Source organism: Equus przewalskii, chromosome 16 (assembly GCF_037783145.1).
Source record: "Equus przewalskii isolate Varuska chromosome 16, EquPr2, whole genome shotgun sequence".
NCBI classification, from domain to species: Eukaryota; Metazoa; Chordata; class Mammalia; order Perissodactyla; family Equidae; genus Equus; species Equus przewalskii.
The window spans coordinates 15,999,624-16,023,675 of record NC_091846.1 but is presented as its reverse complement, the minus strand read 5'-3'; the positions used below and the strand labels follow the sequence as shown (position 1 = coordinate 16,023,675).

Genomic DNA, 24,052 nt, shown 5'->3' with positions numbered 1-24,052 from the left:
TTGAATGAAAAAAAAAAGGTCAGATAATCTTTTGGGAGAGAAGGGGTGAGGTTATTGGGCAATGTGGAAAAATGAAAAGTTGCTCACCACTCTTTCAGATTTTATCCTGCTTATATCACTCATCTTCTTTCCAGACACATCTGTGATGTACTGACAGCCCCTGATGTATGACAGGAAGTAGCAGGATTAAAAGAAACCTCTAAATCAGACAGCGCTTACCACAGCCTACTTTCCAAACCATCTGAGTGGGAAGCCTGTTTAAACCAGCATTAGATTTGGCCCACATACATCTTTAAGTCAGCCATTGAAGACCAAATATGGAATTTCCTTCTAGCTCCAAAATATTGATGTCATAGCTTCACCACAAGAATAAACCAAAAATAATCTGAAGAAATTTCATTCCTTCTGAGAGAGGCAAATAGGATGTAGAAACCCTGCCCAGCTGACTCAAAATGAAAAGTCCAGAAGCAGTTGCCAAAACATCTACCTCAAAGGGCACATTTAAATTGAATGAGGAATCCCATCCCTACGTAAGGACCAATGCTTTGGGACTGAAACACCAATGAAATGACAAAGCCTTTTGTTTTTCTATTTTCACAGAGGGTTTTGAGTCAAAGGATTTTTTCAACTATTAGTTGTTCCATGGGTACTATTGATCAATGGAGTGGGAGGTGAGTTGTTTTATGTTTTTTTTTAATTCCCAAGTTTCCATTATTGCATGCTTCACTCATTTGGCAAGGAGAGGATTGGATGTTTTGTCAAACGTCTGCTTATTCCTTCCCAGTATTAATCTCCAATACAGCATTTTTTTCTGGTGAGGACAAAAGATGTGTGTGTGTCGTGTGTGTGTGTGTGTGTGTGTGTATGAGTGTATGTCTATCTTTTATTTCGTCCTGAAGACAATAAAATAGCAGGCCATCGAAAACAGTATCTTGGTATTCCCACAGTCTCTGCAGCTCAGATGGTTCCAATAAGTGACACCTGGCTTCTTTTTTGACAGAGATTGTCTGTTACCCCATGGCTGTGCTTTCCACCATCTTTCCCAACATAGCACATGTGGAAAAGGGCAGGCTGCCTCTGGCTGGAGGTGATCATCTGCAAAGGAGCACTTCTCAAGGAGACTGCCGCCAGAACTCAATCAGAAACTCAATTGTTAAGTCACTCCAGCACAGTCGTTCTCTGCCAACAATTCTGCTAATAAGATCGCTTAATTTTTCTGTATCACCTTATGGGCTCGGACTATCTTTCTTATTTAAAATTCGTTAACGTCAATACATTTGGAATGATGTTCTGTATGATTTAGTGTTATTTTCCACAGATACAGGTTGCCCCAACTAGATGGGTCTTTCCCTGCATGCTGGTGGATCTCTCTGGCTGCACTGTTTCTGGTAGGAATCTGCCCTATATATTTTTGCTGCATTATTCCGCAATCAGGGGGGCTCTGGTAAACAAACAGGCAGCTCACAAGTGAAGGACTGATACCTTATAGATTCATGGCATTTCCATCAAAATTCAAAGATCTAGGCTTCAAAGGGGAAAGGCGAAATTAGGCAATTTTGACCAAATGAACAGCATTTCAACATCAAAGACATATAAGGATGGGCATTGTAGTTTTGATGTTTGTAACAGAAGAAAATTAGTGTTTGTTGAATATAGCTGGACTCTGTCTAGCGTTTCAGGAGAGCTTCCCTTTCTGAAGGAGTGCTTGTGAGCTGAGGCGACCAGAAAACTTTCTGAAGAGTGGGGAGGTAAGGACAGGGCATTTGTTGGGCAGCGTTATAGTTGACTCTAGTAGGAGAGCTTCTGTTCTAAGTTTTGGTTTGGACACAACAGTGATTTCAGAGGGCTAAGGAAGAGAAAGCGGAGTGAGCCAAGCATTAAGCCTGCTAATTCTTTGCTTGCTTTCACTGCTTCTCAACACAGCACTGGGAGCATTTGATTTAGTAAGTCTGAACTTCGTATACGAAAAGCTCTCTTCCTAAAGCATGCCAGTTAATATCAGAATCTTTTTCGAGAGAAATAATCTTTCTACACCCTGAAGGAAACTAACCTACAGAAATGAGGATGTGCTTTTCCCAAGGCTTGTTCTCCCTTTCTATCTCGATCACTCATTCTCAAATTCTAACCACATAAAACTCAAGGTTTCTATTGGTTTTGCTTATAAATCAAAGCACACTATCTTGGTTCATTTTTAAGGAAAAACGGACAGTTAAGTCACACTTTTCAAAGTCGATTCATATGGTTTAAATCTTTGTGGAAGTTCTCTGTTGAAGGGTTTTTTTTGTTGCTTTTGTTGGTTTTTTTGTTTTGTTTTTTAAGCGACTTTACCATTAGTTGGTTTCATTGTTTCCCTGAGGGAAATGATGTCCTTATATTTTAAAGATGTTGGTCAAAAACTTGGAATTGTTCTCTCTTGTTTTTTTCCAGTTGACTGCTTCCAGAAATAGATTATAATCTGCAGTGAACCCTCAAACGCATCCACTATTTTTTTCAAATTACAATACTGCTTTAATCAAAAAAACTACTTGGCCACTATCACAAAATTTTGACTAAAAAGATATATAAATATTAAAATGCTGATAATAAGTACTCATGCCTTATAGAATTTGAAAATTAAAAATGCTATTACACACAGAGTTGAAAGAAATAGAATTGGAATAAGTAGCTTCTATTATCATTTATGAGAAAAGAAGAAAATCTTAATTGTGATTATTTGAAAATCTTATCAGAGATCATTGACTTAGCTGATTTAAAATGCACGTAATTGGAAACAAAAACAGCTCTCATCCTAGTTCTCTGGACTTTCAACCTAAGAACTTTTGAGGAGAAAACCCTACTGGTTTTCTTCAAGTATGACAATAGACTCAATTATTTCTTATAATTTAAACAAAACTCAACTTACTAGACAATCTGCAAGCCAACACTTTTATATATATTCAGCAAAGTTTGTGTGCAACAATAACTAAACAGTTAGTAAATTTCTCCCTTGCGTGGCATCTGCACATGTGTGCAATGTATACATCTGGATGCAAGCAGAATGAAAGCCATCTTTGTGTGAGTATTTATAAAGTTCTTTTTTAGTGAATCCAAGTCTAATAAAATGTCATCTGCAGCAAAATATTTGGAAGGAGCCACATAAAATCAAAAGGTTTTATTTTCTCAGGTGCTTTCACTGGCAAGAAAAAAGAGCTCTTTTTAAATGTTCAGAGATAGAAAGGATATAGTCAAGAAGAGCTTAAATAATTCCCAGCCTCTGATAATATCATCGTGAAATGTAACACTCTCCTAAAAATGCTGCTGAATACAATTGCCAAAGGCTGATTACACTCAGGATGAACTACTGTTCAGAATATGGATATCCTTATTTTCTAAATTTGAAATAAGAGGATATAAAGATGTTGTGACATGTAAGGGATGGAATATCACTTTATCGGTGGACTCTATGGGGTTGAAGGTATTCTGGAGAATATTATGGTATTCTTGCCAACTTTGGACTCCTTAGTAAACCGCTATTTTCCCTAGTTTTTATTACTGTCTTGGCTTGCAGGTTTTTTCTCACCTAATACTTGGTGCATCTTCTCAATATTTTTAGATTGTCCCTTCTGCCTCCTAAGAATTCTCCAGTCAGTCTACTCATTATCAGCTACCACTGAGATTTTGATTCATTCATGATTACATCATGAAAAGTCTGTTCTCTTTGCTTATTTAGAGACATTAGTTAAAATTTACAATAGTTCATCAATTCCCTAATTAGAGCATCAGGTTTTCCCCACCTACCCCTTCCCCCCCAAAATCGCTGTGTCTAATGTAGTCTGTGAAAGGGAGCTTTCGTCAGTCTGAGCCATACTGGGCTCTCTCAGCAATGTCTTTCCTTGTGCAGACGTTTCCTTTACTAAAATGACTGGCTCACCACAGCTAAATGCACCCATATGGCCTGCCCCAAAGGCTGCCTTTAATAAATTGGCCAAATTAAATATTGAGAATGTCTGTATAGCAAGAACACTGATGTGTACTTTTTAGAAAATGACTAGAGTGTGGTTTTATTGAAAATTACAGTGCTTGAAAGATACAGAAAGAGTCCAGGTTTATGCGTGGGTGGCCAGGTTTCCATAGAGACACTTGCTTCCTCATTAATTCGTTCTTTCCTTTCATAGTAATAGAATTTTTATCTGCTTCACATGACCACTCAAAATAAAGATTATACTTCTGTCTCTCTCATAGATAGATATGGCATGTGACTAAGTTCAGGTTAATGGGATGTCTGCAACCTGAAGTGGAGAGACATGCCATCCTCTTCCGCTTTCCTTCATCTTGCTACCTGGAAAGTGGAACATGGAAAACCGTGAGGGTCAGGACAACACTGTAGACACTGTATAGCCACATAATGAAATCTCCTGGGTCTCTGGCAACCAAGTGGAATTGCTCTCCTCTAACTTTTACATGAGAGACAAATGAAACTCCATTTTGTTTAAGACACTGTTATTTTGGGTCAGTGGTATAAGTAGCTGAAGTTATGTGCTAGTTCTTTCCATGAACTGCCAAGTTTCTCATGCTAGGCTTCAGGAAGTCGGAGAGTCACAGCAGACATAGTTCTGATAAACTTATTTTTTATTGTTCTAAGGAATGACTAACTTTTTGATAAACCATCTAGAAGTTAATGTTGGAATGTCTAAAATAATTACTCCAAGGCTACCCACTGGGTTCTATTATTGGTGCACACAAGGAACAAGGGATGGAGATGGGCCTGGAGGGAGAGGCTGGGTGCTGGACCAGGGTCAGTTTACAGACATAATCACAGAATCAGGATTAGACATTGTACTGAGTTTTACTAGGGATAAAAGTCATGGTCTCTTGAATCTCAGCCTGGTACAGGGATCATTTTCCTTCTATTTTCCCCTTTTAATGTGTAAAAAATTATCAGAGACCAAATAGCAAGTGTACACACCTGACCAATTTTTCTAGCTTTTCCCTTTTCATATTTTCTAACTATGCATTTATCCTCGTCAGTTCTTTATTTACTAAACCATGAGTGAAACATCTCTCCCACTTAAAAACTAGTCCCATGATTTACCCTTGCTGAGTCTCTGCCTTCTCTCACTTCATGTTTTGGGGAATGAGGCAGTGGTGTTTACCACTTTATTCTTATTAATTTCTTGAACCCATACCTATCAGTACTGTTGGTTTGTGAAGGGTCAGTGTTTCATTGTCAATAGTGTTCCATTTATGTCTCAGGCCCCTGAGTGCCTTTTACGTTGATTCTTCATGAGGCGCTCAAGTGAGACAGCATTTTACAGAATAATAGTGTCTTACTGTTGAAAGTGTCCTGTAGTCCAACCCCACAACCAGTACAAAAGACTCTTAACAGCTAGTCGTCACCTGTGTTTGAGTTAACTGCTTAACCTCTCTGAACCTGTTTCTTACTTATAAATGCAAATAAATTTCTACATTATACAGTTGGCATTGCTTCACTAATAGTAGCAATAATACCCAAGGAAATTATTGCCCTTGTTGCTGTTAGTAAAGTTTAGCCTGCTCTTGATACCTTAAAGTAAAGCCTCATCATCTGAACAGTTAAAATATTTTAGTTACTCTCTCTACGTTAAATGAAAACTCATTTTCTGTAATTTTATCCATCTATCCTGGACATTCCCACAGGGCTTGGATAATGATTCTACTCTGTCCACATGATCCTGATTCTTCCCAGAAAACTTTTCATTCCTCAAGCTGAACATTCCCAGTGACTATCATTCTCAGAAATGATAGAGATTCAAGTCTCTTTCACGAAGCTGGCTACTCTCCTCTTGATGATCCCCAGTGTCTTCTGTCCCTCTTAAAGTACAGTGCACAGACCCAAAGCACACATCTCAAGCAGTGACCTGACTTGCACTTTTGATGAAGGGCAATGAGCAAATACCTGCATCCTCTCAATAGATGCCCAATCCAGAGGCAAGTTTTATTCACGGTAGGGATGCCTTTGTCCAGGGTTTCTTCCTCAAATTTTGCTTCTCACTTCTATTTCCTTTGGGTTTAACCACTTCAGTACGATTCAGAGATGAGAAGTTTTGAACAATCAAAATCTAGGGATCTGTGTTGGTTTGTAGGCTAAGTCATTTACCTGTTGGGTGAGCTCGAGCAATGCCTCATTTTCCTCAAAGTCCCTGCCCTGCTTATCCCACTGGATTTATCCAAGATTCAAATGAAAATAGGAATGATGAAGCACCACAAAAATTTTATGTTATATTGATAAAAGTAACAAAATTGTCCTTTCCTCATTATTTTCCACCCTGTCTGAGTTCCTTTGATTATAAAATAGGAATTAAAATACAGAATATGTGAGGGTCAATTGAGTTAATATGTGTACAATAGCTTAACACAGTTCCTGGCACACATTGGTCAATAAATGTGAATTTTGTAATTTATAGTTAACTGATTCCAGCTCGCAAAATGACATATCCATTATACCCATTTGCGTGAATGCAAGTCATTTTGTGATCATCCTCTGTGGTGTTTTTAAGGAGGTAAGACACTGAGTCTAAACATAGATTGCTTGAAAACTACTCACCTGCATGACAGAAGAGTTAGATTCACCAAACTATTTGCTTGAAATGAATGACCAAAGTAATCTCCTCCTTTCTTTGTTCATTAAAAACCACTGTGTCTTTAAGTCGTACATATACACAAATTCATCAGAGAAATCAATTTAAATATAATATATTGTCCTTAGGTAGAAATAGTGAGACACAACTTATCAAATAGCACTTGATTCTCCAGAAGAGATAATTCACCTCCAACAAATAACTTGTCCTTCTAATGATAATAACATGGCTCACTGCCTCAGTTGATTGAACAGCTCACTATAGCTCCTGACCCCTTTCTAAGTATATAGGGGGCAGACAGCCATATAAATTCACACCGTCAAATTCAGTATCCAATGTCTATTTGATGATTGCAAGGGGTTTTTTTATGTTACCATTTATATTCTTTATATTCTTTTGGTCTCTGTCTATATTCCCCCATTTTATCCACTTGCAGTTATTTTAAATCTGTAAAAAGACTATCTTTCTGATATGATAAAAACAGCCTTGTAATTAAACTTATAGGATTCTTCCGTCATGCAGTCCCTCAAATTCTGAGACTTAACAGAAAAATGCTGTTGGAAAAAAATTTAGAAACCAAGTTGACCTGGACCACTTCAGTTTCCAACTCTTTCTTAACCACATTGGAAAGAGGCATTGACTGTTATTCCTTTATTAAACATAATGTGACCACAAGCTATATCTGTTCTTAAAAATGTTCGAGTGTCACTTAAAACTTCTTTCTCCAGTTCCCCTTCCTCTCTCCCAGTAGTAACAATCCCATAATTGCTTCAGAGGGAAAAGCAAAACCATCAGCTCAAAACTCAAGTGCTCATTTCAAAATACTCTTCCTCATTTCTTTATTCATCCTTTCACTCAAAGAGTACGTCAGTCATTTATCAGATATTTGTTGAGTATCTGGACACATTATGAGATTAAAAAAATAAGTATTTCTCAATCCCAAATACAAAATAAAGGAGTCTTAAATCTGTTTCCAAGGAACGTGGCTCCCCAGGAGAAAGTCCTCATGTACACAAGTAAATAATATGCAATGCAGGAAGTACTCGGTGTCACTAAGAGAAATACAGTTGAAACCTCTATATAGGAGCAGAAAATTGAAAGATCATAGCCAGCCTGGGAGACCCCATGTGATCTGGCCCCGATTGTAGTTATGATTCGGGCAAATAGATATAGGAAGGGAGAGATTTTCCAGAAAATGGGAAGAACTTGAACAAAAAATGGGGGTAGGAAAGTACAGAAAATGTCCAGAGGTATTATAATTAGTATAATTAACCGGACGTTACTAACTCAGAAGAAATCCTAAGGAGGACAGTGAGAAAAAAAAATTAAAATGATAGATTTGAGTCTTTGTCAGGCTAGGTTGTATAAATTTTATTTATTTGGAAATTGAGAGTCATTGGTGATATTCTAGTAGGTCAGAAGTATTCAGGAACATTAATCTGACAGCTGTATCCAGAATGAATTGGAAGGAAAAACTGAAGTGAGAGATAGCTTGGATATTCACTGCAGTGACCTAAACAATAAGAAAAAGGGGCCTGAAAGAGGAAGCAGGAATAAAGTAGAGGAGTTAGATGGATACACGAGAAATGTAGAAGATACAGGACTTGGCAACTAACTGGACAAGGCAAACGAGAGAGGGAGAGAGTGTTCCCATTTTAAGCAAAAGTTATCTTTCTAACTTTATTTCGTGGATAAAACTGATTTTGACTTACACTCTATTCTAATTTATAAATGGAAAAAGAAGCTGTTGAAATTCTAGAAGAGTTGTAAAGAGAAAGGTGATTCAAAAATAATACAGAAATTAATTGAGCCAAGCCAATATGACAAAGTCATGATAAAAATACGATGCAGATAGTTTTCTAATTTAAGGTAGAGTAAGACCTCTGCAAAAGGTGCTCTGTTTACAGTGGGAACAATAATGAAAAAAAGAAACATACATTGTAAGAGACAATGAACTTCAAATAAATATTCAACATATATGTGAGTTTCAATCAAACCAATGATACAGAATTGATTCTAGGCTTAATTTTGGGCTTAACATTGTACCCGGATATCAAATACTAAAGTAAGTAAAACCTGGACATATATTGAATAAAACATAATAAAAATACCAAATTACTTATTTAAAACAATACAAAATTAAGAATTCTATTCTTGACAAACACTATACTTCCATGATTTCTATTTTCTTTGTCTTTTATTTTCATTGTAAAAATAATATAGGAATTGTGTGTGCTTTTAACTGTGAACAATGAAGAGTCCTCATTTAGCCTCTTATATATTTTATATATAATATTTATAATTACGTCGTTTCTCAATCATACTTGAAGGAATACTTTAAAGAATAGCAACCCCCCACATATTCATCAAAGCCTTGACAAAATGAACTTCACTGGAGAGTTCCTTCCAGAATGAGGTCAGTAAGATAGAATTTCCTGTGAATAGTTGATCTTTAGTGCCAGGACTGCTGGCAAATGGGAAGCCTTTTCTATATTTAGGAAGATTCAGAAATGGAAGGTTCAGAGAAGGGAATTTGAAGATAAAACAGAAGTAGAGTGAAGAAACAATATGCAAAAATATTGGGGCTCAGATTCTGAATTTACACACTTCCTCATAAAACAAACATACAAATGTTTTTATAAAATGCAGATTTGTATATAAATTATTATAGTTACAGACTTATAGAGTTATAAAAATTGAACAGCAGAAGTGACCTTACAGGCACTCTATCATAATTCTTTATTTTATGGACAAGAAAGCTTTTGCTGAGAAAGGTTATGACTTCTTCAATCTCTTCTCCCTCTCCATCTGATTTTCTTGTTAATAATATCATCTTTAAAATAGACTCTATTTCTAAAATGCAATAGTCTGTGTTTTAATAGAAAGAGCAAATGAGATTTAAACATGAACTAATTCTCTGAGATTTAGAGATCACGCCCATTTCATTGTTATACTCATTGTGGGAGTCCCTAATGACTCAGCAGCTAGCGTCTCTATTGGCTTCTGTGCATTTTCCATAGTTCTGAGTCTCTCTGCTTTCCTCCCTCCCTCTGTGCACTGCTCAAATGGCATCTGATGTGGGCCTGGAAATTTGACAGCTCTTCAGCAAGGGCCTTTGCCAAAGCTTACGAGTATGTAAGCTGTTAATTTACTAGATCAAAGAGTGGAAAAAGCTACAGGCCATACCCTTAATGTTCGTCATCAAAAGCAAGTACACAAGAATGGAGTATGATGACTCAAAAATGTCGCAAATTTCAATCATTTCATTAAAGTATTATGAACTAATAAAACAGATTAAGTGGAAAATTTCCCTTCAAGAATAAAAAGAATCCACGCGAGTACAAACACCTAAGACACAAAAGGGATTCAGAATGAGCTACCCCCAAATGTGCCACTTTGGCACATGGGTTATTTTGAGCTAAAGGTAATCAAGGTGCAGGCTCAAGAAAAATTTTTCTCCTCCCTTAACTACCCAGAATAATTTAAATTGGGGGTCTTTCTCAGAATGAGAGTTATTAACCAGAGATAAATTTTATTTATCTGAGTGACCCATCTGTGTGGCAGGGTGAACATCTTATTACCAAACATCTGCTCTTCTTATCATCCTATAAATTTCCTTCCTGCCCTTTGAAGCCCCAGGCCCCTATCCTAGTCCTTAGTTCAAGATGGCATATATACCTCATTTTACCTTTCTGTCTTTGAACCTCACTTGGTATATGGGGTTCCTGTATGTAAAAAATTAAATTTGTTCTCCTCCTGTTAATCTGTCTCATGTCTGTTCAAGTATTAGACCAGCCAAAAGAACCTTCGAAGGGCAGATGAAAATTCATCCTCCCCAACAGTTTTGGCAAGCCAGCCAGAGATATTCCTGGCTTGGCACTGTTCACCCCAAAGCTGCTACAGTAGAAAGATCCTGGGACCTCTGACAAGCGCCAGCAAAAGGTAAGAAGTCTTACCATGTTAGACTCTTGGATCTGTACCTGCAGAGTCTGGTGAAAGCAGAATTATGAGTCCTTTTTTTTTTTTTTTTTTTTTGCCTCTTTTAAGTTTAAATTAGCAGGAAAAAATATTTGTGTAGCTAGTTCCTTGGGTTTAGCAACTTGGTTATTGATCCTTTTTCTCCCAGAGATGGTCATTGTTACCCTTTGTCTGCTGTGTCTTTCTGTGTACTAAGAGCTTGACTTTTTGACCAGTGAGAATATTCTCTTTGGTCTCCACCATTTGGAAGGAGCACTTACTGGGGTGTGTCTGGTGGTCGGTCAAATAGACTGGGGTTCCAAGCAGTACTCTCTTTGTCTGGCCAAGCCAGCTCTCAGGGGAGTTTGTTATAAGGGGTCCCAGTCCATTAGGAGCCTTTGTTGTCTCAAACTTCATTGCTGGAAAAGTCCTATTCCAGTAGCATCTGCCCTGTGTCACAGATCAGGGGTCTATGACCAGAAGTGCCTCACATTCTTATGGGAAACAGGAGACACTATTTTTCACTACACCATCCTTACCAAATGTGGAATGAAGGCCTTTGCTTTCTTAGGCTATCTTTGGGAGTAGACTTTCTGGATCTTGTGAGGATTGGGTTTTTTTGCACTCTCCTATGGGGCAGACACCTCTTGTGCCTTTGGCTAAGCTTTAAAAAAGCTTATTGGTTTGAGTTGCTATTGAGATTAGTATAAGAACCTACTCATCAGTGGGCAGATGATAGTTCTTTTGAATTGGTTACATTCAAAAGAAAAGAAATTAAAGGGAGCTCTCACCATAAACAGTTCTCTCATTGGTATAACAGCTAGACTTAGGGACTCACTTACTAAGATGAAAGAACAGAAATTCGATTTAGAACAAAAGTCAGTCTGCACAGACCCCTTCTTTTTTGCCTTCAGACATTTGCAGATATTGTAAAAAATCAGCACATCGGAAGTACAATTGTCCTGCACTTAAGAAGGAAAGGGAGGGAAAAGAGAGAGAGGAACTATCTGGAAATTAGGCAAATAAAAAAATCTTAAATATCTAAGAATTATGGTCCTGGAAGCTATAAATATCTGTTTAAAAATTGCCAAAATCTTACTAAGTTTGCTTTGTGTCCTGAAAATTTGGCTTAGCAACCATCAGGTTGGGGGTTCCAAAATATGGCCAGACAGAAATGTGGGTTGCACCCCGTTTGTGGCTAGATATGGTTGGACTGAAATGTGGATTAAACTCCATTTGTGGCTAGGGTCCTACCAAACTGCTGCCAGCCCTCAGAGAAATTACAACTTAAAATTATAAAGGCCATTATGAGGAACGTTCCAATTAGATAAGATCATTTAAAAAGTAAACTTAAAGCGAGGGCCTCCAGATCAGAATGGGAATTGGTAAGTAGGAGCCCCCAAAAGCCTTCAGAATTCCAAAATAGTTTCATTGAAATATCTGTTATAAAAGGCAAATGAGAAATTGAAGACACAGGAGGTACCTAAGAAGGAGACCCACGAGACTGATGTGACTTCTACTGTTCCCCTCCACATTCTTTACCCGAATATTCACATTTTACTAATTCTCTGACTGAACTGCTTTTGCATCCCGAAGAGACTATTAAGCAGTTACCTTTTAAAGAAGATCACCTGAGGCTGCAGGCAATCTTCCTCAGATACTTTTTACTTTTGGGTCAAATCCCAACTAAGGGCCACAGTTAAAGAATTTCTTAAACTCAGGGGTGATCTTCAAAAGTTTTTGTAAATGGATTACCTCTTGAGAATAGTGTATAGATAAAAAGGCACAAAATAAGATGGGAGGCCACTGGTCAGCCTGAACTCGTGGGGGCCATAGCTGATATTCAGAGCCTGATTTAATAAAAAGAATGTTTTGGCCTTCTCCTCTAAGTGAAATGAACCAAGAGGGGGGAAAAAAAGACCTTGTGAAAGAATTTACTAAAGAGGATAATATAGTTATACGAGTGGATCTATAATGTCATTTAGGCTACAACCCAATTCTTTGAGGAACTAAAAGCAACTGTCCTTATCTTATAAATCCTTGCAAAACTAAAAATACAGCTCTAGAGAACTGGAAAAAAAAAGAAAAAAGAAAAGTGGTTCTTTTTAAAAATACAAGCTGCTCCACAGCTTCCATAAGATTATTTGTCAAGGACAAATACAAATCTTGTGTCAACTCTCCACAAATACCCATCTCACAGTTAAAATTTTAAAACAAAAGCTATGAGATCTCTGCACTGTCTGGATGTTCTTGCGTGTCTATATATGTGTGCTGTAGGTGTGCAGTATTTCCTACCTCCAGAGAGTATTATTAAAATTACTTTGTAAAAGAGCTCTAATTGGCTTAAACAAAACAAGCACTTATATAAATTTGGTATTCAAACTAGATCAAATGCTTTTCAGCTTCATGTGACCTAGGAAAACATTTGATATTAAAGCTAATTTAAGGTTGCTAGTTTGATTAAAATAGACATATCTTAGAGTTATCAAGACTGAAAATAATGCAGACCTACCACTTTTGATTCTACCTGGGTTTATTAGTCAAATAAGCCCATGTTATCTCTGTTACAAAATTTGTCAGCAAGAAAAATAGCTTGGTATGATGGTTGACTTGGTCTAGTGTCTCATGAAATTTTTATGGGTAATCTAAATATAGTTGCTAAAACAAGTAAATTAAATAGGTGTAAGTAAGATAAAAGAGATTTTAGGTGAGCTTTTTAGCAATAATTATGTTTACTGGTATCTGTATTTAAAAATAGCTCCCTAAATCTTTTTGGTAACTTGAAACTTCAGAGTTTTGCTAAGTTAAATAATGGAAATTTCTTAACTATCTAGATTATTTCCAAATAAGGTAAAATACTGAAACATTAATTATGAAACATAGATTTATTCACTTTTACTTCCTGGTACAGAGAAACTAAGGTTATTTGGGTCTATCAGTAAATATGTTTTGTGCCAAGCTGAGGAACTTTCCTATGAAAGAATCATATATTTCTATAAATTATAAAATGTATTTATGTTTGCCAATCTACAGAATAATAATGTAAAAGAGTTCACCATTGCTTACTTCTTAGTTTTCACTAGAAATTAAAGTTTCTAAGGAGTAAAAATTCTAATATATATAATTAAAGCTACTAAAAATAGGGAAACAACTCTGTAGACAGGGAAAGTAGGATGTGTTTTGGCTTAAAAAAAAAAGGTAGGAGGTATGGAACTGTACTTTTGTCAAGAGATATGAAAGCAATTTTGTCCTGATTGTTTCAGAATGGAAAGAAAAAAAAGAGAAAGACAGAGAGAATTTTACCTTGTGTGAGCAAGTTGACTAAAGTTGAATTATTATTATAAGGGTTTTAAAAATAAGCCTTACTATCAGTAATGTTCTTATATAAAATTAAAGCTTAATACTCTTTCATCTGCCAAAAGGACAAAGTTTTCCTGTACTACCAGTATGCTCCTAATAAGAGATTTTAAAAGGAAAGCAAAAATTTTGTTTTATCAAAATAACTTTCTGTGCTTTATCAGGTGTTTGATTGGTTTTGCTCACAACTGTATAACCTTTTGTACTTGCCGTTAAAATCTTTTATTGTCATTTTGGTCAAACGGATAATTAAGTATTGTTTCATAATGATCTGTGATCCTTCTTAGTCAAGTGCCCAAAACCTTTTAATATGTTTGACACAGTTTCCAAAACCAAATTCTAAATTAAGTCTTTTTGACCTGAAAATAACTTTGGGACTTTTCAGAGGGACCCTTAAATGTTGCAAAAGATTTGCTCTCTCTCCTTATAAAAAGAGAGCAGTTACACTAATTAGACTTATTTGATATATTAAATTACATGAGAAGCATTGTCAAGTTTACTAGGCCTTCTTTATGTTGTGTCTGTATCTGTAAATGTTATGAGTTCCAGAAATTCTGTGAAATTCCTGGAAATTTGATATGTCTTGATATAACATTATCAGTCATAATTCTAGCTAATATCCTACAATGTATGTCACAGAAGTAATCAAATATCTTTATCAATTTCATTGTAATGAACTCTTGTCAGATCTTTAACCATGGCGATTTTTAAGTCTTTGTCATTCACAGAGAGTAACTGTTTTACTCAGATAGTCTTGCATATGTGTTTCCACAAAAATGTTGTCATCTTCAGAGAGATTCATGGAAAGGACTTTGCTGGTAATTTTAAGGTCATAAAACCAAACTGAGTAAGAATATACAGAAGGGAGGGAAACTAGATTCAAGCAGAATGAGTATCAATTACATGAAACTGAATGAACTGAGGAAGAGGATTGTAATTTTTTAATGAATTTTATTGTTGGTTTCTTAATCTTTTGCTTTCCAGATATAGGGAAACCTTTCCTCTTAAGCCAACTATTATTATAATTTGGTACATTTTATAAGCAGAATTGAAATATTTGTCTTTTCTCCCTACCTGATCCCTCCAGAATACAGAAACTCTTCTGAGTATTCTTATTTGTATGGCAATATAGTTATTTGTATAAGTTCAATAAGAATCTGTTCTCCTTGTAACAGGACAAAACTGGAAGTATTGTTTATGTTACCAAGGCTTTGAGTAGAATGTCTTTTTTCAGAGAGGCATGCATAAACTCAGATATGACAAAAAAAAAAAAAAAAACCCTGTAAGGAACTGAGGTTGGCTTTATGGAAGCAATAAAGCCCCTTGGAAAAAACAGACTGATATCTTGCTAACAGGGTTCCCAACAGCCTAACCAGGTGAGTAAGGAAGGTCACTACCCAGCAGGTGTAGGAAACTCAGGATATTTTGGGGACCTCAAGAAGAGAAATCTTCTCACTGAAATCTATAGGCATTGCAGGCAGTCTGATGACAACTCCTTAGCTTAGCTAGCATTGAGAGATTTTTAAAAGTTCAATTTGAGATTCCTTATAAAAAACTTCAAGTAAAGCAGATTTAAAAGAGCCTATAAGGTCAATCACTACTCTTGCTGCATTTGTTTAAATAACCAGACCAAATTTAATGATACTAGGCTTAATTTGCAAAAAAAATGTCTATTTATGGTTATCTTTGATAAAAATGAGGATGACTGTAGAAAGAAAAATGATGCTTTTGCAATACACACTTGTGGAGATTAGATTCTAGTTCTGTTAATTGTCTTTGAGGTTTTTGTTTTCTACCTGTAAACTGGACTAGATCCTGAATTCTTCTAGTTTCCTCCAATATTTGGCTACAATGCTCCAAACCATTTCCAATTTTCTCTCACCTTTCTGACTTGGAATCACTGAGAACTAAAACTGCCCCTTTTTCTGAAGCCATGTAAGATAAAGTTGCACAACTTGATATAAATTCCAGTGAAATCACCACAACAGCTCATGTATGGACAATTATCATGCCTGTTGCTATGTGACCACTCACAAAGATCACCAGAGATATTCAAACTGCAAACCAGGAAAATCTGTCAGATTGCCACTGCCCGTCACTTTATCTAAAGATGCTCCCATCTGGGCATCTAGAAATCTCGACCGGCTGCCTTCAGAACTCAAAAACTTGGATTATAGCTTGCTCCAGTCATTAACCATTGTTTTTCTTTTGTTTCCATAGAAATTCCTCTTATTGTTCACATCTGATTGTTTTCCTGATTGCTTGCACCATAGGCCTAACTTTGGAAGCCCACCTGTATCACCACCTCCTGAAATGAGACACAACTGTTTAACTGGACTGATCTATTCTCAGGACTAAGAGATTGGTTTGGTGAGATGGAGCAGTCTACCAACTAAAATTCTGGACTGTGAAACTTCTTTGAGAAGTTTCAAAGGCAGGACTGAAGAAGCTCAAAATGAGCCTTCCCAAAATAAGACACTTTTGCATGTGCATTATTTTGAGCTAGGGGCACTGGAGACTGTGTGAGTTCAAGAGAAAACTTTGCCCCTCCCTTAACTACCTAGAAGAATTTAAATTGGGGGTCTTTCCCAGAATAAGAATTATTACCAGAGATAAGTTTTATCTGAGTGATCCATCTGTATGACAGGGCAAACATCTAATTACCAAACATCTGCTCTTCTTCTTATCATTTTGTGAACTTCCCTCCTCCTCTTTGAAGCCCCAGGCCCCTATACTTTTCCTTAGCTCAAGATGGCATTTATATCTCATTTTACCTTTCTCTCTTGGAACCTCTTATGTATATGAGGATCCTGTACATATTAAATTAAACTTGTTTTTCTCCTGTTAATCTGTATCATGTCAATTTGCTTATTAGATCAACCAACAGATCCTTTGAAAGAGAGAGGAAAATTCTTCCTCTCAAACAATAGAAATAAATACAAATGTTAATTTAGAACTAGAAATGGCACTTTAAAAAAATGGTATGTTCTAGATGTATTTATCTAAAATTAGAGGAAAATGATGTTCAGTTATTTATTACTAAATAAAATGTCAATATTTGTGTCATTCATAGTGGCTGAAATTCTGTGAAAATAAAATATTTTTGGAAATGATATTCTTTTATACTTTTTATGATTTGGGGCATCATTAGGAATAAGATATTTGGATAATGACAACTGTGTCTGCTTATAATATTTTTGCCAAACTAGGTGATACTACAATATAAATTAGGCTTGACGTGATTATTGTGAAGTTCTTTTCTCCCTATTCCCCTATTTTATTTCTGTTTAAACAACTGTGGAAGAGAAAAATGAAAATGTGTAAACAGTTTATTGTAGACGACTTGAAGGAAATTTTTCTTAACTTTGACGGCATTTTTTTTTTCATTTTTCCCATTAAATGCAATAATGATGTTGGATAAGGAAATACATATGTCAGTGCTGTTTTAGCCATTGTGCATGTAGATATAATTAGATTTTCTTGCTTGAAATCCATGCTATTATGTGAGTTTGTCACATGGCACTGCTGTGAGCAATCATCCCTGAATGTCTACATTAGGCTTATAATGAGACACATATTTATGTTAGCACAATATTTATTTTCCGGTTGAAGTCAAGTCTCCTTCTTCAGATCTACATGTTGAAAAAATTCAGACTTTCTGCAAACATCCTGGATGATCCTATGACATAACCACATATGTTGATAACAAATTTTAGATTTTCCTGGATAAGGGCAGATTTTGTAAGTGTTCATAAATAATCAGTATATACCATGAGTAAGTGCAAATGGGACACTGCCTAGGAGTGTTTTGAAAAAGTAATAAAATGTGAAATACATGTAATATCCAGAGTATAATACATAGATAAAATCCAGAATTTTCCATTATAATTAGATGAGAAAACAATGCAGACGGTTTCTTGAGTTCAAAAGAGTTATGATTCACTTGGTACAATAAAATGTCAGATATCTGGGTTCAAATACTGACTACTTCTCTTACTGGCTGTGTAATTTAAGGTTCTTAATCTCTCTGAAACAATTTCTATATCTGTAAAAAAAAACAATAAAAATATTTACTTCATAAGATTCATATTCAGTATATAATAAATAGTGTTTCCTCCTCTCCACCTCATTGTGTTGCTCTGAACAAAATGGCCTCAAAGTTCCCCTCAGTTTGAGTAAACTTTAAACAGATTTCTTCCTCACTATGGGCCCCTGATCTCCCTTTGCTGAGCATTTATTTTAGAAAACTTTCAACTGTGAATTCATTCTCTGCCCCTTTGATATGTAAATCTTCTTCCAGCCTCTTGCCAGTTCTACAATCCAGATATGTCTTTCTCAAGTACCTGGGAGCCATTCCTTTGAAATGTAGTCATCAAGAATGATAGGGTGACTTCCAGGACCAGTCCTATGTGTAAGGAGATTAAAAGTTGCCTCTTTGTCCTAACAAGTAGTAAAAAGCTGAATCAGACTGAAAAATAAACAACTCTTCTAGTATCCATAAGAGAGGTGAGAAAGCAGAGCAAACCACTGCCTCCAAGATTGGAGAGACAGACAGGCAAATGCAGGGAGTCACAGCTTACTAGAGCAGAGACTCACAAGCAGAAATCACTGCAGGAAACAGTACCAAGATAGGAAAACCTGAACTGTAATTATGATTTGGAGGTTCAGTGTTGATAACTCTGAGATTTAAAAACTCCAAGTGGAGGGGCTGGCCCCGTGGCCGAGTGGTTAAGTTCGCGCGCTCTGCTGCAGGCGGCCCAGTGTTTCGTTAGTTCGAATCCTGGGCGCGGACATGGCACTGCTCATCAGACCACGCTGGGGCAGCGTCCCACATGCCACAACTAGAGGAACCCACAACGAAGAATACACAACTATGTACCGGGGGGCTTTGGGGAGAAAAAGGAAAAAATAAAATCTTAAAAAAAAAAAAAAAAAAACAAAACTCCAAGTGGACCCCATCATAGGGAGGCCTCCAACAATTTTTTGAATTTACCTCCAGGAGGCTAACCAGGTTCTCATAGTACATATCAGAGCAAAATCCCCTCATCCTTCTTGTAGGCGGAGGAGAAAAGGAACCACTTAGAAATACTCCAGAGAACTCTGTTCTTCTTAACAAGGACTGACCTCAGAAGAAACCAGTTAACCAGAGTATAACCTGCCGGGGTATGATCAGAGCCTAACTGACCTGGAAGAAAGAAAATATCCTGTTCCGGCACACTCTAGCCATTCCATCCCTGTAAGCATGGAGAAAAAAACTGAGAAATGCTCGTGAAGTTCAAAATTTTACAACAGTTCTTTTTGCCAGGGACATCATGTTGGGCTATAAAGAAAAATCACAAGGCACACCAAAAGACAAAAAAACTGAAGAGACAGAGTAAGCATCAGAACCAGACATGGTAGAGATGTTGGAATTATCAAACCAGAAATTTAAAACAACTATAATTAATAAGCTAAGGGATCTAATGGATAAAGTAGACAGCATGCAAAAACTGATGGGCAATGTAAGCAGAGAGATGGAAATCCTAAGAAGACTCTAAAAGAAACATCAGAGTTCAAAAACACTGTAACAGAAGTGAAGAACACCTTTGATGAGCTTATTAGTAGACTGGACACAGCTGAGGAAAGAATCTCTGAGCTTGAGGATATCTTAAAAAAAGTCTCCAAAACTGAAAAGCAAAGAGAATGAAGACTGAAAAAAACCCCAGAATATCTGAGGACCATGGGATGACTACAAGAGGTATAGCAAATGCATAATGAGAACATCAAAGGAGAAGAGAGAAAGAACAGAATAAATATTTGAAGCAATAATGACTGAGAATTTTCCAAAATTAATGTCAGACACCAAATCACACATCCAAAAAGCTCAGAGAACATCAAGAAGGATATGTGTGAAAAGAACTACATCTAGGCATATCACGTTCAAACCACGGAAAATCAGAGATGAATAAAAAAATCCTGAGATAACCAGAGGAAAAACCACTTTCCCAGTAAAGGAACAAGGACACGAATTACATCTGACTTTTCAGAAACCATGTAAGCAAGAGAGGGGAGGAAGGTAAATATTTAAAGTGTTGAGGAAAAAACCCCACTTACCTAGAACTATGAACCCTGAGAAATTACCCTTCAAAAGTGAAGAAGAAATAACGACTTTCTCAGAAAAACGAAAATTAAGAGAATTTGTTGCCAGTAGCCTGCCATGCAAGCAATGTTTAAAGAAGTTTTTAAGAGAGAATGAAAAAGATATAGGTCAGAGACTTGGATGTACATAAAGAAAGGAAGAGCATTGAATAAGGAATAAATGAAGGTAAAAGAAAAACTTTTATTTTTCTTAGTCTTAATTGATCTAACAGAAACAGTTTGTTCAAAATAACAATAGCAAAAGATGTTCAATAATGTATACTTGTATATAAGTAAAATGAATGACAACAATGATACCAGGGATGGGAGAGAGGAATTAGGATTATTTTGTTATTTTAAGGTATTCGTGCTACCCATGAAGTGGTATAGTGTTATTTCAAAGTGGATTTGGATTAGTTGTAAAAGTATATTGCAAACTCTAGGGCAATCACTAAAAAAGTTTGAAAATAAGCATAAAGATATGCTAAGAAACTAGAGAAAATGGACTCATAAAATTCTCAATTAAAACAACAAAAGTCGGAAAAAGAGTGGAAGACAAAAATAAGAGTAAAGAATAAGGCAACAATTAGAAAAGAGTAACAAACATGGTAGATATTAATCCAAATATATCAATAACCACATTGAATGTCAATGTTCTAAAACACACCAAATAAAAGGAAGACATTGTCAGAGTGGATTAAACCAACTCTACATTATCTCTAAGACATCTTCTTTAAATACAAAGACATATAGATTAAAAGTAAGTGGATGAAAAAATATACAATGCTAACATTGATCAAAAGAAAGCAAGAGTAGTTATATTAATTTCACACAGAGCTGACCTCAAAGCAAGGAAAATTATCAGAGATAAGGAAAGGCATTACGTAATGATAAAGGGGTCATTTCTCCAAGAATACATAACAATCTTAATGTGTATGTACCTGACAACAGAGCATCAAACTATGTGAGGCAAAAAGTGATAGAACTTCAGTAAGAAATAGATGAACCCACTCTCATAATTAGAGACTTAAACACTCCTCTATCAGATTTGGACAGATCCAGCAGGCAGAAAAGCAGTAAGGACATAGTCGAACTCAACAATATTATCAATCAACTGGATATATTGGACATCTATAGACTACTTCATCCAACAACAGGAGAACACACGTATTTCTCAGGGTCGTATAGAACTTTCACCAACATAGACTACATTCTGGGCCATAAAACACACATTAGCAAATATAAAAGAATAGAAATCATACAATGTGTTCTTTCATACCACAATGGAATCATGAGAAATGAACAACAGAAAGATAACTGGAAAATCCCGATATACGTGGAGATTAAACAACACATGAGTTCTAAACAGCACATGAGTCAAAGAAGAAATCTCAAGAGAAATTTTAAAATATCTTGAGCTAAATGAAAATGAAAACACAACTTACCAAAATTTGTGGGAGGCAGTGAAAACAGTACTTAGAAGGGAAATTTATAGCATTGAATGCTGATGTTAGAAAAGAAAAAAGCTCTAAAATCAGTAATCTAAACTTCTACCTTTTGACACTAGATAAAAAAAGAGCAAATTAAATCCAAAGTAAGCAGAAGAAAATAAATAATGAAAATTAGAGCATAAATCAATGAAATTGGAAAAAGGAAATTAATGAGTAAATCAACAAAACCAAAAGCTATTTCTTTGAAAGGATTAATAAAATCGATAAGCTTCTAGTGAGATTATAAGAAAAAAAAAGAGGACACAAATTATTAAGATCAGAAACAAAAGGAGTATCACTTCAGATCACATGGACATTAAAAAGATAACAAAGGAAAAATATGAACAATTCTATGCTCACAAATTTGATAATCTAGATGAAATGAACAAATTCTTTGAAAGACAGAAGCTGCCGAAACTCACATAAAAAGAAACAGACAATCTGAAGAGGCCAATATGTATTAAATAAATTGGATCAATAATTAATAGCCTTCCAAAACAGAAAGCCCTCACCAAGATGGGTTTACTGGTGAATTCTACCAAATATTTAAGGAAGAAATTATACTAATTCTTTCTAATCTCTTTCAGAGTTAGAAGCAGAAGGAATACTTCCTAATTCATTCTATGAGGCCAGCACTACTCTAATACCAAAATGGAATAGAGACATTACAAGAAAAAAACAACAGACCAATATGTCTCATGAACATAGGTATACAAGTTCTCAGCAAATTATTAGCAAATCAAATCCAACAATGTGTAAAAGGAATTATACACCATAACCTAGTGGGTTTTGTCCCGGGTATGTAAGGCTGGCTCAACATTTGAAAATCAATTAATGTAATCCATCACATCGACAGGCTAAAAAAAGAAAAATCACAAGATCACATCAACAGATGTAGAAAAAGCATTTGACAAAATCCAACACCCATTCACGATAAAAAATGAAAAACTCTCAGTAAACTTGGAATAGAAAGAAACTTTCTCAACTTGATAAAGATTATCTACAAAAAAAATCTACAGCTAACATTATACATAATCCTGAGAAACTCAAAGTTTTCCCACTAAGATGATGAAAAAGGCAAAATATCCTCTCTCACCACTTTTTTCAACATTGTACTGGAAGTTCTAGCTAATGCAGTAAGACAAGAAAAGGGGAAAAAAAAAAATATATATATATATATATACAGGTTGGGAAGGAAGAAATAAAACTACCTTTGTTCACAGATGACATGATACTCTATGTAGAAAATCCAAAATAATCAACCAAAAAACTCTTGGAACTAATAAGTGATTATAGCAAGGTTGTAGGCTATAGTGTAGTATACAAAGTTAATTGCTATCCCATATAACAGCAATGAACAAGTGGATTTTGAAGTTAAAAACAGAATTCAATTTACATTAGCACTCAAAAACGGTAAGGACATGAAATGAAATACTTAGGTATAAACCTAACAAAATATGAACAAGGTAAATATGAGGAAAACTACAAAATTCTGATGAATAAAATACAAAAGAACCAAATAAGTAGAGAAATATTCCATGTTCATGGATAGGAAGACCTAATATTGTCAAGATATCAGTTCTTCCAAATTTGATCTATAGATTCAATGCAATCCCGATCAATCCCCAGCGAGTTATTTTGTGGATATTGACAAATTGATTCTAAAAGTTATATGGAGAAGCAAAAGATCCAGGATAGCCAACACAATACTGAAGAAGAAGAACAAAGTTGGAGGAGTGCCACTACCACATGTCAAGACTTATTATAAAGCTATTGTAATCAAGACAGTGTGGTATTTGTGAAAGAATACACAAATAAACCACTGGAACAGAATAGAGGGCCCACAAATAGACCCACACAAATATAGCCAAGTGATTTTTGACAAAGGAGCAAAGGCAATATATTAGAGCAAAGATAGTCTCTTCAACAAATGGTGCTGGAACCTCTGGACATCTACATACAAAATAATGAATCTAGATACAGAACTTATACCTTTCACAAAAATTAACTCAAAGTGAATCATAGACCTAAATGTAAAATACAAAACTATAAAATTGCTAGAAGATAAAAGAAGAAACCTAGATGATCTTGAATATGATGATGACTTTTTAGCTACAACACCAAAGGCATGATCCATGACAGAAATAGTAGATGAGTTGGACTTCATTAAACGAAAAACTTCTGCTCTGCAAAAGACAGTCAAGAAAATTAGAAGACAAGCCACAGACTGGGAGAAAACATTTGCAAAGGACATCTGATAAAGGATTGTTATTCAAAATATACAAAGAACTCTTAAAAGTTAACAAAAAAATAAAAATCTGATTTTAAAATGTGCCAAAGACCTTAACAGACATCTCACCAAAGAAGATATACAGATAGCAAATAAGCATATGAAAAGATTCTCCACATCTTATATTATCAGGGAAATGCAAATCAAAACAACAATGAGATACCACTACACACTTATCAGAATAGCTGAATCCAGAACACTGACGACATCAAATCCTGGAGCAACAGGAACTCTCATACATTGCT

General features: G+C 35.7%; 1 long non-coding RNA gene across 3 annotated transcripts; it reads left to right on the top strand.

Annotated features, from left to right (window-relative positions):
- The first annotated feature begins 419 nt into the window (after positions 1-419).
- Positions 420-17,485, top strand: LOC139076432 (uncharacterized). Of its 3 annotated transcripts, none has more exons than XR_011528038.1 (4): positions 420-671; positions 1,319-1,388; positions 10,381-10,538; positions 16,131-17,485. It is a non-coding gene; the product is annotated as an uncharacterized lncRNA (long non-coding RNA). The 3 variants fall into 3 exon arrangements; XR_011528039.1 differs by having other exon boundaries at positions 1,319-1,748; XR_011528037.1 differs by lacking the exon at positions 1,319-1,388.
- Positions 17,486-24,052: the final 6,567 nt, after the last annotated feature.